We start from the raw sequence: 15,465 nt of genomic DNA on the forward strand, positions 1-15,465 counted from the left end.
CCGCCATTATATAGATGCATATAGAATCTGGATGTTCCACGTCGTATTTTAGCAAACTAGGACTCAGTGAGCAAAAAGGGCTGGAAGTGTGGCGCAGTAGAGAAAGACAGCTGATGATGAAGGAAGATTCGAGAAGGCTTGTCTGGCCCAGTGTACAATGAACGTGAGAAGCGAGGAGAGCTCCTGTTGAGGTGCAATGGAAAAACACTATGAGTGCCAAGTTTTATTAATTTAATAATATTAAAGGCAAAGAAGGGGCTAAAACACGGTCTCCTGTCACATGATGTAAATGAAAATAGACTTTCGGAAAGCTACATCAAGACTGAAGATAAGACTGTGCTCACACTCCCTTTTATTCTCAGTCATTTTTCACAAGAAATGGTGAGTTGTTACAGGGTGTATTTTGCGTTACACTGGGCTTCTATGCATGATTCAACAGTACTCATGCCTAAATACTACATGCAGGGTACATTTGTCTTTACTCTGGATGTTAAGGCACGATCAATCAATGATCATGTCTATCAGAGCTGCCTACGTGCATGATTCTAATCAAGTTCTTAACAGTGCCCCTATTTGTCTCATGGGTGTTAATGCACGTTTCGGCATGCCATGGATGGTGGCATCCTTAAACGCCTTCCTCAGGACAGAAAAAAGACCCTAGGGTGGGCAGAAAAAGAAGAGAAATTAATATATACACTCGTCTTTTGTGAAACACTAGTGATGAGATAGACTTCATTAGTAGTTATGACTACCACTTAGTTCATCAAAATACCACTGAATCACTTACTCATTCAGGGATGTGATGGGGTATAACCACAATTGTGAATTCCTCACAGCAACGGGGAAAGAAAACCCCGTTTTCCCTGGGTCCACTTCAGCTCTAAACCGCTGACAACTGGGGATTGTAGAGCAATCTACATGTAAAAAAGAGATGCCCTTGGATTGAAAAAGTAAAGGGCCGGGCAACAAAAGCAAAATGAAAAAGCCAGAAGAGCAAGAATATATCTCTTGGCTAATCTGGAGAGAGTCAGGGTATGGAGTGTAGGGCTTGTACATATAAAGGAAAATACCTTGTAGTGTGCTAGTGTAGTGTATTCAGGGCAGCGGCAGTCAATGGCACCTCCCAGGTATCAAAGCAAATGGATCAGGACCCCATGATCGGTGATGGAGTGGAATCTCTGCAAATAAGCAGAGATTGTTTGTCCAGGATTAATGCACTGTAGGTGCTAAGTTAGTTGCCGCTACATGGGCTATCAAGCTGGTAAATGGCTGAGGTAACTGCCAGTTGCTCTCCTCTATGTGCCTGCTTGATCAGTTAGGCGCCAACTGGACTGGTAATGGATATTATGGCCAGGACATCAGAAAGAGATCCTCATTTGTATCTATAAATTTAGACATAAAAATCAGTCCACCCGGACTCCAGGCGTCACAGCAGTTTACCGTGTTTGATAAAAAAGGGAAAGAGTTCCCTCACGATGTAATTACCTTTTGGAAGAAAATTCTGCATGCAACGCTGTGTGTGTCTGCTGTGGAAATCACCAGACAATCCTGTGCTGTCATGGTTACAGGGTAGCTTTGTACTCATGAGCTAGAAGCCGCAAAATGCAGTATGCAGCATTGTGGCCATGTTGTCATGGTGATTTGCTTTCGATTTCCTTCTGACCAATCAAAGCAAGATTGGCGCGGCACGGCTTCGTGCACAATATCTCGGTCTTTGTGGTGCATTGCATTTAGCATTGTGGCCATGTTGTCATAGTGATTGGCTATCATTTTTCTTTATGACCAAACAAGACGCGTATGACTATCTTGGTCTATCTTAATCTTTGTTGTGCATGGCCAGTGATGAGTCGTAATGATGGCAGTAAACAAAAGATGCCATTCAAATTGCTGAAACAGAGTTAGAGTGTTCTAATCTGTGGGCCGATTGAATACTTAAATGCCAGGCTAGTTCTCCAAACTGGAACCATATTGAAATGGCAGAATTACACTGTTTGTTTTTTATTTTATATAGCCGCGTGTGCATATTGCATACAAGGCAGGCAAAGGTGCATGGTATCTTGATGTTGGTTTCAAGCTTGTGTGGCAAAAATGCATGATATCTTAATATTGGTTTCAAGCTTGTGTGGCATATTCCAAGCTTATTAGGACTAGAAAGGGTTAGTGTAGTTGAAAAAAGCATATTAGCGGGGAAGCGTTTGTTGAAGGAAACGTGCGCACACGTTCACTGTGGTGAGAGTGAGTCCAGCGTTTGGTCCGTTCTGAAGACAGGTGAGTTGGGAAGTGTGAATGGATAAGACCATACCATGATCCATTAGTCTGCATCACAAAAAATGTTTGCGCATCCTGCATTTAGAAACAGCAATCGCTCGTTTGAACCTCACTGAGTGCCAGCATCATAGTGGGTGTCCAATGACCCTTTTTGATACTGGCGGTGTGAATTCATCGTCCAGACCCCTATGGAAGGAGTCCAGTCTGTGTATCAATCTTGCTTCCTTCACTTGCAAGCTGTTTTGGATGTTAGTGGATCGGGTCACCACATCTAGGACCCGCCATAACATGTCGATGTAATAAAGTCTGTTATTAGTCACAAGGGACACACAGACCAGCTGTGGAGACTGATGTTGTTCCAGGTATGCTTTATTGGTACAATATGTACAGTTCCAGTTACTCTCAGGTATTTACAGTAGTCTGGATGACAGGACAAGGACAGGGATAGGTAGTACAGTACACATGAAGGAGAAGACCCACCGGCCATCCACTCACTCCAGCTCAGGCCCCCAACTGACTCCCTCAGAACATTCATACACTGATGCACTCAACATTCTCCTGGCTGCATCATACATCACATTCTATTGGCAATCACTCCAGGCCAGTGACAAAGTACAAGACTATATATAACATCTCCCTTTCTTACCAGATTCAACCACAACATAAAATCTCCCTTTCATACCGGAAGTACCCACGCGTGACATCTCCCTTTCATATCAGGTTCATACACACAAACATCATCCTTTCATTCAGGTGGAGGAAGGTCAGCCAAATACACATCACTCGCCCACTCATAAATCTAAACACAACCAGAATCTCACACAGATGAACTACATGTAACAGATGAGGTGCTCCTGGCAGCACCGGAGGTCTTAAGGTTAAAACTATTGCTAAAGGAACAATGGTGAATGCATAACAGTAACTAATGCAAAAGTGTGCACTATATATATACAGAATGTACATTTGCCGGCAATAAAAATTTTTTTTTCTTTTTTTTAGGCACAACCCTTGTTCAGTCAGTTGGCCAAACTCTTTATGGTGCAACCCTTATTCAGTCGGTTGGCCACTTAAGCATCTCACATTAGAGCGTACGCATATAACATATACCTCTGTGGCTCTGGTGGAAATTTAAAATTCTCACCTGGCTTCAAATATCTCCAACACTATTTCATTAGTACACATTAACAGGAATACCCTGCACCGCGACCATGAACTACAACACGTGTGTCATGGCCGGGATAGAACACATAACAGTGGGCCACAACATCACACAAACTGAGCAAGACAATGGCCCAAAGTCAATTGCAGGGTATCCTGTCATGATCTCTGCTTCCAAAAGATCAGGACTTGCCCGACTCCCTTGGAAGCAGGCCCATAACCCCGGTTCCGAGTGCCAGCCAGTCCCAATTGGGACCTTTTGGACCCTGTCCTGGCGCCAGTGGCACCAGGCTCATAAAGATGCCCAGTCCCAGTGCTGGAAGCGCCGGGCTCATAATGCTTGGGTGGACTTACCTGCAGCAGATCATGCTGCTTACTTACCTGCCAGTTGAACCCCTGATCCTCTTCTGTTTGGGACTACTTTTCCTGTTGGGTGGGGCAGGAGCCACCCCCTAGGCTCAGAACACTGGAACTCTTCTGGAAAGCAGGAACTCTTTTCTTACCTAGGCGTGGCTGTGGAAGGAGACACCTAAGCACTACAGGAGGCTATTTAAACCACACCCGATGGATGAATCTTGCTTTGTGTTATTCTGCATTCTCTGCAGCAGAACGCTCATCGTGTCTTCTGCTTCTGATCCTGGGCCTAAGGGAACAAAGGCTTACCATCCTGGAATCCAGTCTTCAGCAGCACCTGTAAAGACAAAGAAAGAACAGGTTAGCACTACGGTCTTCAGTGGCAGCGCACCTCTTACCTGGTCCATCGGCTGTCACCAACGCCTCGTGCTGCATTCCGGCATCTGAAAGACAAAGGCTTACCTACTCTTCGCATGCTCCGCAGGTCTTCGCACTGCATTCCGGCATCTGAAAGACAAAAGCTTACCAGCTCTTCGCACGCTCCGGAGGCCTTCGGCGCTGCATCCCGCATCTGAAAGACAAAAGAAGGTGCGTTTAAAGACATTGGGCAACTTTATTACTCACGTGCCATTACTCCTTCCCACGCCGAATCCAGTGGGTATTCCAGCACCCTTCAGCTTCTCTAAAGCTCCGAACTTGTACCTGCAAGATAAAAGGGACAGTTAGTGCGCATCGTGAAGCAGGCTACAAGCGCTTACTTACGTGCTTCCAGGCGCTTCTATTCCTCACGCGGGTTCGATCCTCAACTCTCATCAGCCCGCCATCCGCCATCGCCAGAACCCTGCAAAACAAGAGATATCATTACAAAAGACTTTTAAGACATTTGAAGTGCCCAGAACTTACCGTTCGTGCAGTTAACGACGGACAGCAGTCCTCTGAGGTCAAGAGGCCTGCACCCTTATCCAGTGAAGAAACTGGTTACGGCACCCTGCCCCGAGGCAGATGGAGAGCTCGGCGTTCACTTACCTAAGGTGAGGGCGTTAACCTTTGGGGTTCTACAGGAGAAGAGAAAGGGAAGAGGAGAGAGGCACCCAATAACCCCAGTTCATTAATCCCATATTTTCTATCTGCAGACATCTTACTCTTCGAGTCAGACATACAGTGCACAGAGGTCCAGCCCAAAGAGCCAACTGTGTGTTACACATCACCTTTGAAGATACGGCATTCACCCAGTCAAGACCGGCGCCTCTGCGGGAATCAGGTGAGCGTTACAATCCAATGTAACTAATGTTTTGCTCAACAACTCTCCAAAGGGTAAATCAGACCCTTAACACCATAACCATGACATACATTATTCAGTATATAAACATTTCTTGATGATGGTGGAAATTTGAGAAAATAAAAAAAAAAATATTATTACTTTGTGCTTAAAAAAAAAATTAAATTCCTTTTTTCATTTATATTGATAAGTGTTGCATAAGTCCATGGTGGCTTTTCCAGATTCATTAAGAAAAAAAAAATCAAAATAAAGAAACAATTGTAAATTGTCACATTTGCATTATTGCCAAACATAATTCACACCAAAATAATGATGCCAAGGGAAGGGGTTTCTCGTAGCTTATTTCACAAGTATGCTGCTTGCTCACGTTGTGCCTTTAGTTCCATTGATGTATATAATAATAAAGAAAATGTCTCGCAAAATGTTCCTTTAAGTGCCCCAACTAAAGTTTTCTTAAGGTACGCACACGGCAGCAAGTGTTTTCTCCATCAATCCATTTAACATGAAGAAACGAAACTGACACGTATCACTTCCTTTCATTGTTCGTTCCGCATTCCATGGATCACCATCACCCACTGAATGTTGACACACGTCATCATTCAATAGAAGGGCTGGAGGAGGACAGACCTCACTGGGCCTGTGCTGTCAACCGTCCTTTCACGGAGCATTTTTTGAAATACAGGCAGGATCTTGGATAAAATCAAACTCCAAACTTTATCCATGTTCATTCCACATGGGAGACAATGTTTAATACACACACAAAACTTGGCACAACAAAAATGTCTTTCATTACGGTTTGCACACTGCCTTTATGTATTAATTTTCACAGTTAATATTCTGAGTGCATGGAGCTCTGGCGCCACCCGGTGGTTTGCAGAATGTACAGGGTGGTCAATGAAACTGTAAAATGCTCCCATGAAGTTATTGCATTTCATTGACACACACTGCCCCCAACTCCTACGCTGAGAGTTATCTTTTTACTTATTAATTTGAACGGGGCTCAAAAAGTCAATTCCCAACTAGCAGGGCCCTTTTTGTCTCCATAAGATCTCTGGGGCTTATTCCTCTTTTATTTTTTTTTTATTTTTTTTTGTGCGCATTTACATGAGGGAACTCTGGGGAAATTATTGGTTGATGGGGACCTCCCTCCCAGAGTCCAGTGGCACATTATACATTTTCAACCATGGAGCTGGCAGGATGTTTATTTTAGAGTCTTTGGGTGAACGGTGGGTCACTCTTAGGCTGCTTCCCCCCCACAGCTCTCCTTACTGTACATGTTTGTAGCTGCACCTCCTCAGTTGCACTCTGTCCTTTTAAGTTGTTGCATTTGTCCATATTCCTGGGTTCTTTAACTCTCGTCGCCAATTTAATAAAGTCTGTTATTAGTCACAAGGGACACACAGACCAGCTGTGGAGACTGATGTTGTTCCAGGTATGCTTTATTGGTACAATATGTACAGTTCCAGTTACTCTCAGGTATTTACAGTAGTCTGGATGACAGGACAAGGACAGGGATAGGTAGTACAATACACATGAAGGAGAAGACCCACCGGCCATCCACTCACTCCAGCTCAGGCCCCCAACTGACTCCCTCCGAACATTCATACACTGATGCACTCAATATTCTCCTGGCTGCATCATACATCACATTCTATTGGCAATCACTCCAGGCCAGTGACAAAGTACAAGACTATATATAACAGTCGACCACAGAATGCTGGAATTCGATGCAGTGGTTTACTAGGGGTGCAGTGAGGTTTCTACATCTAGTCCTTTACCTGTGCTCACAGATCCTGATGTGGACAGCTCTCATGGTGAGGCCCACATATCTCAGACCACACAGGCATTCAATACAGTAGATAACCTGTTTGGTTTTACATTTGGTGTGATTTTGGTGTGTCCATGGTTCGTCCACTGAAGCAGAAATCCTTTAACTTCTTGGTGAATCTACATCCGGTGCTACCGAATGGGTAGTGCCCGACAGTAGTTCTCAAATTCCAGAGTCCAAATTCCAGAGTCCCAATCTTGGAGGAGGTTTCATGAATTTAGAGTGAACCATCTGGTCTCTTAGGTTTTTAGCCCATCTGAATGAGAATCTCGGTAGGTGTTTGTTAGGAATACTCAATGACATGGCATCCCCTAACTGTATGATATTTCAGGAATATACAAGTGTGTTGAAGTGTTCTCTTTTGGTTCTGCAGGTTTGTCAGCATGAAGCTGTACTTTCTGCAAGTAATACTGATCTGTGCTCAAATATAGAGCTTTTTGCTATATTCTCCCTCTTCTTACTGCTGTAGCACAAGTGTTAGTGTTATGAAATGTAATGGTACTGAATGTATCGCTCACAGAAGAAGGAAGAGCTGTGTCAGCCCTGCTACAGGATTACAACTTCAGAAGTGCAGGCTGCCCAATATTGGAGTTGAGCCTTAAACTTGTGAGACATCCCTTCAGAAGCCTATCAAGGGTGGACATATACACATACAGTCATTTATAAATTAAATGGAAGCTAGGTGTTGACGTTATAGTATCTACACTTTCATGGGCTGTCTAGGGTGCCTTGGCAAGTGGCCACAAAAAGAGTTCTCGCTGACCTCCTTGTTCTAATTTATGATTGGTTAGGAGAACTTGCAGTTGAGAGAGGAAGGAAAGGGCAGGGGAAAAAAAGAGCTAGGTTAGTACAAGGTAGAATCAACCTTTTCCATACCATGCAAATGTTAACTGATGGTCACGTGGATTAACTCGGAAGAAACCTAGTGGAGCATGGGTTTCCAAGGTTCAAACAGAATATCAAGCACGATATCAGAGGGTGGTTAGGTAGAGTCACAGAATGATGATTGCACAGGAAGCAGCCCAACAGCATTAGCATGAAGATGGCAATCCCACACAAACCATAGCACATGAGAACAAGTCCCACAACACCCATATACAGACAACTGTTTTACATTGTGAGGTTCCAGACTGCCATACACACTCTAAGGGTGCCGAAGTAATGGAACGACACAAAAGGTGGTATGCTTTTGGATATAGGCTTTTATTATCATGAAAAGAAATGGAAAACACTAGCTGTCCTTATTGCTAAGAGGGGCTTCCCTTCCTTAACTAAAAAGGGTTATCAGAATGTTAAGCAAATAATAAAAGTCCACTGTCGTATCAAACCTAGGTCTATCCCTAACACTTATATTCAACTAAGGATAATGTCTCAAGGAGGTCGAGCAGGATGCTACCCTCCTCGTGGATGGGAGATCTTGCCAGTTCTTAGCACGGTTTGTCAGAGAAAACGTTAATGTTTCTCTGGCTTTCTTTCACTCCTTGCAACAAGTATAGGGGATGACTGCCTCTCCCTGGTTTCTTCTTCTTCTTCCTCTCTACACAAGTCTTTTAATGTTAACAACTACCAGAGGGAATGACTCCCTTCCCCTGTTTTATTCTACTCTTCCACAACTGTGCTGAAGAAGAGGTATTTGTCTTGTCATGCTGCTTCACTTTCTTTGTGGATGGGTTATCTGGGTTGCCTCGTTGCCAGGTAATGAAATGATGAAAAACAATTTCCCTGCTTGTTCCACCTGGTAAACTCTCCTGCCAGGTGCTGTAACGATTCTGAGCACTCTTGATGCTTTGGTACTGTTTTAGAGGTGCAATTCCCCAACTTGCATAGTCTGCTGCTTCGGGTAGTCTACCTGGTGTACTCTCCCACCAGGTACTGTGACTACGATGAGCACTCTCAATGCCTTGATATTGTTATATGGGTGCAAGTCCCAGACGCGCATATTCTGCTGTTTTGGATGGTCTACCTGGTGTACTCTCTTGCCAGGTACTGTGACAAAGATGAGCACTCTTGATGATCTGGTTTAGACTTATGGGTGCGGGTACCAAGCTTGCATGTCCTGTATTTGTTGTCCACCTGGTATACTCCGCTGCCAGGTACTGTTGCTAAGATGACCACTCTTGATGCTCTGCTTTAGGCTTATAGATGTTGGTGGCACGACCCGCACCCAAAACCCCCTCTGGCAAAACCATTGGCCAGGTGGAGTCAGGACTTGGGCCTCTAGAGTCTGGCATCCTCTTCAAAAGCCCTCATGGGGCCAGTCCTGGCGACTATGGCGCCAGGCTCATACACCATGAAAAACAATGTGCTTGGGAACGACTTTATTGTATTGTCAGCCAACATGGAGGCAATCACATAGCTTGGTTCCTAAGCTATGCGGTGTAGTGTTTTGGGTGTGGTAGCCTAGGGACTACTTTATCTGGACTATTTTGTTGGGGCTATTTAAACCACACCCGAGCAAGACAACACATTTCGCGTTACTTTGCAGCTTGCAACATGACGCTCACCGTGTCTAGTTATTCCCTCGAACCTCGGAGAAGCAGAACCTGCAAGGAGACAAAAGGAACATCATTAGCAGCAGCATTTTACCTGCAGTCTTCATCTTTAAACACTCGCAGCTACTGAGAACAGCTTCCTCGAATCTGCACACCTCCCGGACAGAACGACCTGAAAGAGGAAGATAGAGGCAACATTAAAGAAAGCAGTAGAGACATTTATAAATTACGAACTGCTCAAAAGGCTTACATGGCTGGTCGCCTCTCGGCTGGCACCACTCCGGACATTCCACTCGCGCTGAAGAACACCGCAACCTACAAGGAAGGAAAGCACAGGTTAGCAAAGGCAAGACTTCGCAGCGCTGCGCATAGCGCTTACTTACCGCATCATAGCGCTCTTAATGCACCACCATTTACCAGCGTAGCTCAACCAAACCAGTTCGCTGCGCTGAAGCTCCGCATACCTAAGGGAGAAAAAAGAGACATTTTAAACAAAGAAAGGCATGCAGTATAGCAACAAAACTAAAGAACAGCAATAAGAACTACCTGAACAATATCAAACGGGCCGGCGTCAGTGAAGTAACTGGACCACACTCGCCCATGAAAGACAACACGCCCCTGCAAAGAAGGCAGGACAGAGAGCACACCTAATTCTACCACAAGGTGAGGAGAGGGCGCCAGAGGGACTGAAATCATACGGGGGTGGAGGGAGGATACTTACCCCAGTTGGTCAGTCTTGAACACAGTCCTCCTGTATTTTCAGGCAGAACCTTCCCGCAAACCACATCAGGGCAAAGCTGAGAAGCATACCAGCGAGTAACCCGGCTGGGTGGCGTCCCTGTGGATACCAGGTGAGCGTAACAGAATGAAAAGCCTACCATAACAAATCCACCTGGGCACCATGGAGACATCAGAAATGGACCAATTGGCCCAATTACTAGGAGAGCTTCGTGCTGAGGTTCATTCTGCCCGACAAGAGACTAATGCCCTCCGGAGAGACCTAATAGTGACCAATGAATGCACTGAAGAGATTAGCAGGCAATACTTGCAATCACAGGTAGGACAGACGTCTCTACCTAGAAGCAATCCAACGATGCAAAACCCTGCCATACCACCAACTCTGGTACAGATCACGTTGCCTGGAACAGTGCCCCTGGCACAACCAGAAAGGTTATCAGGCGACCCATGGAAGTATGCGGCATTCATCAATCAGTGCCGCCTTCATTTTCTTTGTAGGCCTGGAGCATTTCCAAATGACCAAGCTCGGGTAGCTTTTGTCTTATCATACCTGAGTGGTAGTGCAGCAGATTGGTCGGTGCCGTTGGTAACCCATGACGATCCTCTATTACATGACTTTGGGGGGTTCCAGAGAGAAATGGAAAAATGTTTGCTCGCCATACCCAGGAACAAGCAGTAGACAATGAACTCTTGTCCCTCCGACAGGGGAATCAGGACTTGTTAACATACATTGCTACCTTCAACAGACTGGTTGCTGAAGCTGGGTGGCCAGAAAACAAAAGAACCACGTTATTCCATCGAGGCTTAGGAGGCAAATTAAAGGACGTCTTAGCCCAGGTGGTTGATCCACCCAGAGACTGTGCAGAATTCACAAATCTGGTTGTGCAGCTAGACCACCGGTTGCAGGACCGAAAGGCAGACCGGTCTAAGACGGATCCTCGGACTGTGTATGTTCGACCAAGGGAAAACACACCCGGTGTACCTGAAAATGCTGTAGAACCCATGCAGATTGGAGAGATACGGCCTCCATTAACAAAAAAAGAGCGGGACAAAAGAAGACAACAACAGCTTTGTTTGTATTGTGGGAAACCAGGACATTTCCTGAAGGACTGTCCAGTTAAACCCCCAAGAAGAACAGTCGGGGCCACAGAGAAGGATGAAGCTAAGGAATCGAAAAACTACCAAGCTCATCAAATGTAGAGGTCAGTTTGTCGAGTGAGAAGAAAGAGTTGCTGACCTCGCACTTTGCAATACCAGTGATCTTAAATAACCACCAACAGTCGTCAAGAATGCATCCCGTTGAAGCATACATCGATAGCGGAGCCGTTGGAAATTATATTGATCAAGAACTGGCAGCAGAGATGGGGCTTTCTTTGTGTTCTAAGCCAACTATGGACAAGGTAACCACAGTGGATGGGACAGAAATCGCTTCCAGACCAGTAACCCAGTGCACAGCCAGGGTAACCTTGCTGTGCCAGGACGGACATCGGGAGTCTATTTCATTCGATCTCATTAAGGCACCTCAGTTCAGGCTAATACTAGAGATGCCATGGTTGGTTGCTCACAACCCTCTGATAGACTGGCGGGCAAAAAAATTAACTTTCCCCGGTGACTGCTCCCCTGCCTGCTACTACCAAGAGGAGAAACCCGACGTGTGTATCCCCATGACTTCCGGAGCGACAGTATCAACCCTGGGAGCAACTAATACCTTGCCAAGTGAATACCATGATTTCCAAGATGTTTTCCGAAAGGGCCAAGCCAATACATTGCCGCCGCACAGGCCCTATTACTGTCAGATCAACCTTGTTCCTGGTGCACAAATCCCTTGCGGCAGGATCTACGCTCTCACAGAACCAGAAAACCTTCATTTGAAATCCTATTTAGACCAGTACCTTGCAAACGGATTTATCCCTCCTTTGAAGTCCCCCGCAGCCAGTCCTTTGTTCTTCATACCGAAAAAGGAAGGCGACTTGAGAACCTGTATTGACTACCGTGCATTGAACCAGATCACCGTGAAGAACCGCTACCCCTTGCCACTTATCCCTGAGATGCTAGACCAAGTTAAAGATGCCCAGATTTATACCAAATTGGACCTTTGAGGAGCATACCACCTGGTCCGAGTCAGAAAAGGAGATGAATGGAAAACCGCCTTCCGTACTAAGTACGGCCTGTTTGAATATCAATTCATGCCCTTCGGGTTATGCAGCGTTCCTGCGGCATTTCAATATTTCATGAATGACGTCTTAAGGGAGTTAATTGATGTGTACGCCTTAGTGTACATTGACGACATCTTAGTATGCTCAGCCTCGGAACAAGATCATGTCAGGCACGTTCATTCAGTCCTCACCAAGCTCCGTCAACATTGCTTGTTTGCAAAGCTTGAAAAATGCTTTTTTCACGTCACCGAAGTAGAGTTTCTTGGTTTTATCCTTACTCCAATAGGCATAAGAATGGACATGCACGAGGTAGATGCCATTCTGAAATGGCCTTCACCGACGTCTCTGAAAGGGGTGCAAAGCATGCTGGGCTTTGCGAACTTCTACCGGCGGTTCATCCCAGACTTCTCTCAGGTTGTGCACCCAATCACAGTACTATTACGGAAAAAACAATGAAAGGTTTGCTTGGACCGAAGAAGCAGAAGAAGCCTTTCAGGAACTTAAACGAAGGTTTACCTCTGCTCTAATACTGCAACATCCTCGTCCAGACCTCCCTTATGTCGTTGAAACTGATGCGTCCAGTCTCACAATGGGGGCTGTCCTTTCACAGAGAGACCCGGAAACCGGCCAGCTACATCCTGTGGCTTTCTGGTTGAAAAAGTTCTCACCTCCAGAGATGAATTATGCCATCACGGACAAGGGAGTCCTGGCAATCAAATCCACCTTTAAAGCCTGGAGGCACTACCTTCTGGGGGCCAGACACACCATTACAGTCATCACAGACCACGGAAACCTGCAATATCTCAAAACAGCCAAGGCTCAGTCCTCGCGCCAATTACTGTGGGACCTTGTCTTCGCTGAATATGATTATGTAATCACATTTCGACCAGGAGTCAGAAACGGAAAGGCAGATCCCTTATCTCGCATGGGCATAGATGAAATAGTATATACAACTCCAGACCCAGTACCTATTATACCTGAAGACAAACTCTTGGGTATCATGACAGCCTTAACACAAGCAGAACTACGAAAAGAAATCCAACGGACAATGAATCCTGATGCCTACCTTGCATGGCAACTCAAAGAGAACAATATACTATCAAGGACCATCTACCCTTTTTTAGGGATCGCCTATATGTACCCAAGAAGGAATTACAACAGCATATTATTTCAAACTATCATGATTCACTGATCAAAGGGCATCCTGGGATTGCCAAAACCCTAGCTAAGGTGAAAGAGAACTTTTGGTGGCCTACCTGGCGTAAGGACATCATTCAGTATATTCAGTCCTGTGGTGTCTGCGCACAAAATAAATCACAGAAACAAAAACCATCTGGTCTCATACAACCATTGGACATTCCTCCAGCTCCATGGCACACTCTTTCCCTTGACTTCATCAGTGATCTACCTCCAAGTCAAGGGTTCAACACCATCCTTGAAGTTGTGGACTTATTCTCGAGGATAGCCCATTTTATTCCTCTCAAAGGCCTCCCAGATGCAGCCACTTTAGCAAAAGTGTTGCTGGAGGGCGTGGTTAAGCTACATGGCTTCCCTTCGGTTCTGGTCTCTGATCGAGGCAGCTAGTTTGTTTCAAACTTCTGGAAAACATTTTGTGCAATGGCACAGATCGAAGTTCGGCTATCTACCAGTCACCATCCCCTAACGGACGGCCAAACCGAGAGAACCAATCAGACACTTGAGCAATATTTATGGTGCATGCTGCACCACGAACAAAGGAATCGGAAAGACCTACTATGGATAGCCGAATATGCATATAACAATTCTTTGCATTCAAGCACGGGACAAACACCCTTCTATACCCTTTATGGCAGACATCCACGTACCTCTGAACTAGACCTTCCAGCCAGCTTGGAAATGCCAGCGGTAAAGACTCTACACACAACCATTACTCAGGCTTTCAAAAGGGCTAAGAAACACCTTATTCATGCCAAAGAAAAACAAAAGAGATTCGCCGACCAACACCGGAAAAAGGCTCCTGATTATCAAGTAGGAGACAAAGTTTGGTTAGCCGCTAAATTCGTATCCATCAACGGAATCCGGACCTTTCATCCCAGATTCTTAGGACCCTATACCATTAAGGCAATTATCAACCCAGCAGCTGTGAAACTGAATTTACCACCTAATCTACACATCCACCCGGTATTCCATGTGTTCCTCCTGAAACCAATGCAACCCAGCACACGGATTGAGACACCACCTAAGCCCATACTTGTTGACAGAGAACCAGAATTCGAAGTCAAAGATATCTTGGACTCTAAATACTCTAGGACCAAGCTATATTTTCTCGTTGATTAGAAAGGATTTGGACCACAAGGTATATCCTGGGAGCCCAGTGAGAATATCCATGCACCACGTCTAATCAGGAAATTCCATCGGAACTTCCCAACCAAACCTGGGCCAGGCAGAAGGAACACCATGGGAGGGGCCTTATGGGGGAGTGCTGTCACGACCCTCGCCCAAAACCCCCTCTGGCAAACCCATTGGCCAGGTGGAGTCAGGACTCGGGCCTCTAGAGTCTGGCATCCTCTTCAAAATCCCTCATGGGACCAGTCCTGGCGCCTACGCTCATACATCATGAAAAACAATGTGCTTGGGAACTACTTTATTGTATTGTCAGCCAACATGGAGGCATCCACTTCGCTTGGTTCCTAAGAACCAAGCTATACAGTCTAGTGTTTTGGGTGTGGTAGCCTAGGGACTACTTTACCTGGACTATTTTGTTGGGGCTATTTAAACCACACCCGAGCAAGACAACACGCTTCGCGTTACTTTGCAGCTTGCAACGTGACGCTCACCGTGTCCAGCTATTCCCTTGGACCTCGGAGAAGCAGAACCTGCAAGGAGACAAAAGGAACATCATTAGCAGCAGCATCTTACCTGCAGTCTTCATCTTTAAACACTCGCAGCTACTGAGAACAGCTTACTTGAATCTGCACGCCTCCGGACAGAACAACCTGAAAGAGGAAGATAGAGGCAACATTAAAGAAAGCAGTAGATACATTTACAAATTACGAACTCCTCACAAGGTTTACCTGGCTGGCCGCCTCTCGGCTGGCACCACTCCGGACATTCCACTCGCGCTGAAGAACACCACGACCTACAAGGAAGGAAAGACCTACCTGAACAATATCAAACGGGCCAGCGTCAGTGAAGTAACTGGACCGCACTCAC

This window comes from Ambystoma mexicanum, chromosome 5p, assembly GCF_040938575.1.
Source record: "Ambystoma mexicanum isolate Mex_15411 chromosome 5p, UKY_AmexF1_1, whole genome shotgun sequence".
Lineage (NCBI taxonomy): Eukaryota > Metazoa > Chordata > Amphibia > Caudata > Ambystomatidae > Ambystoma > Ambystoma mexicanum.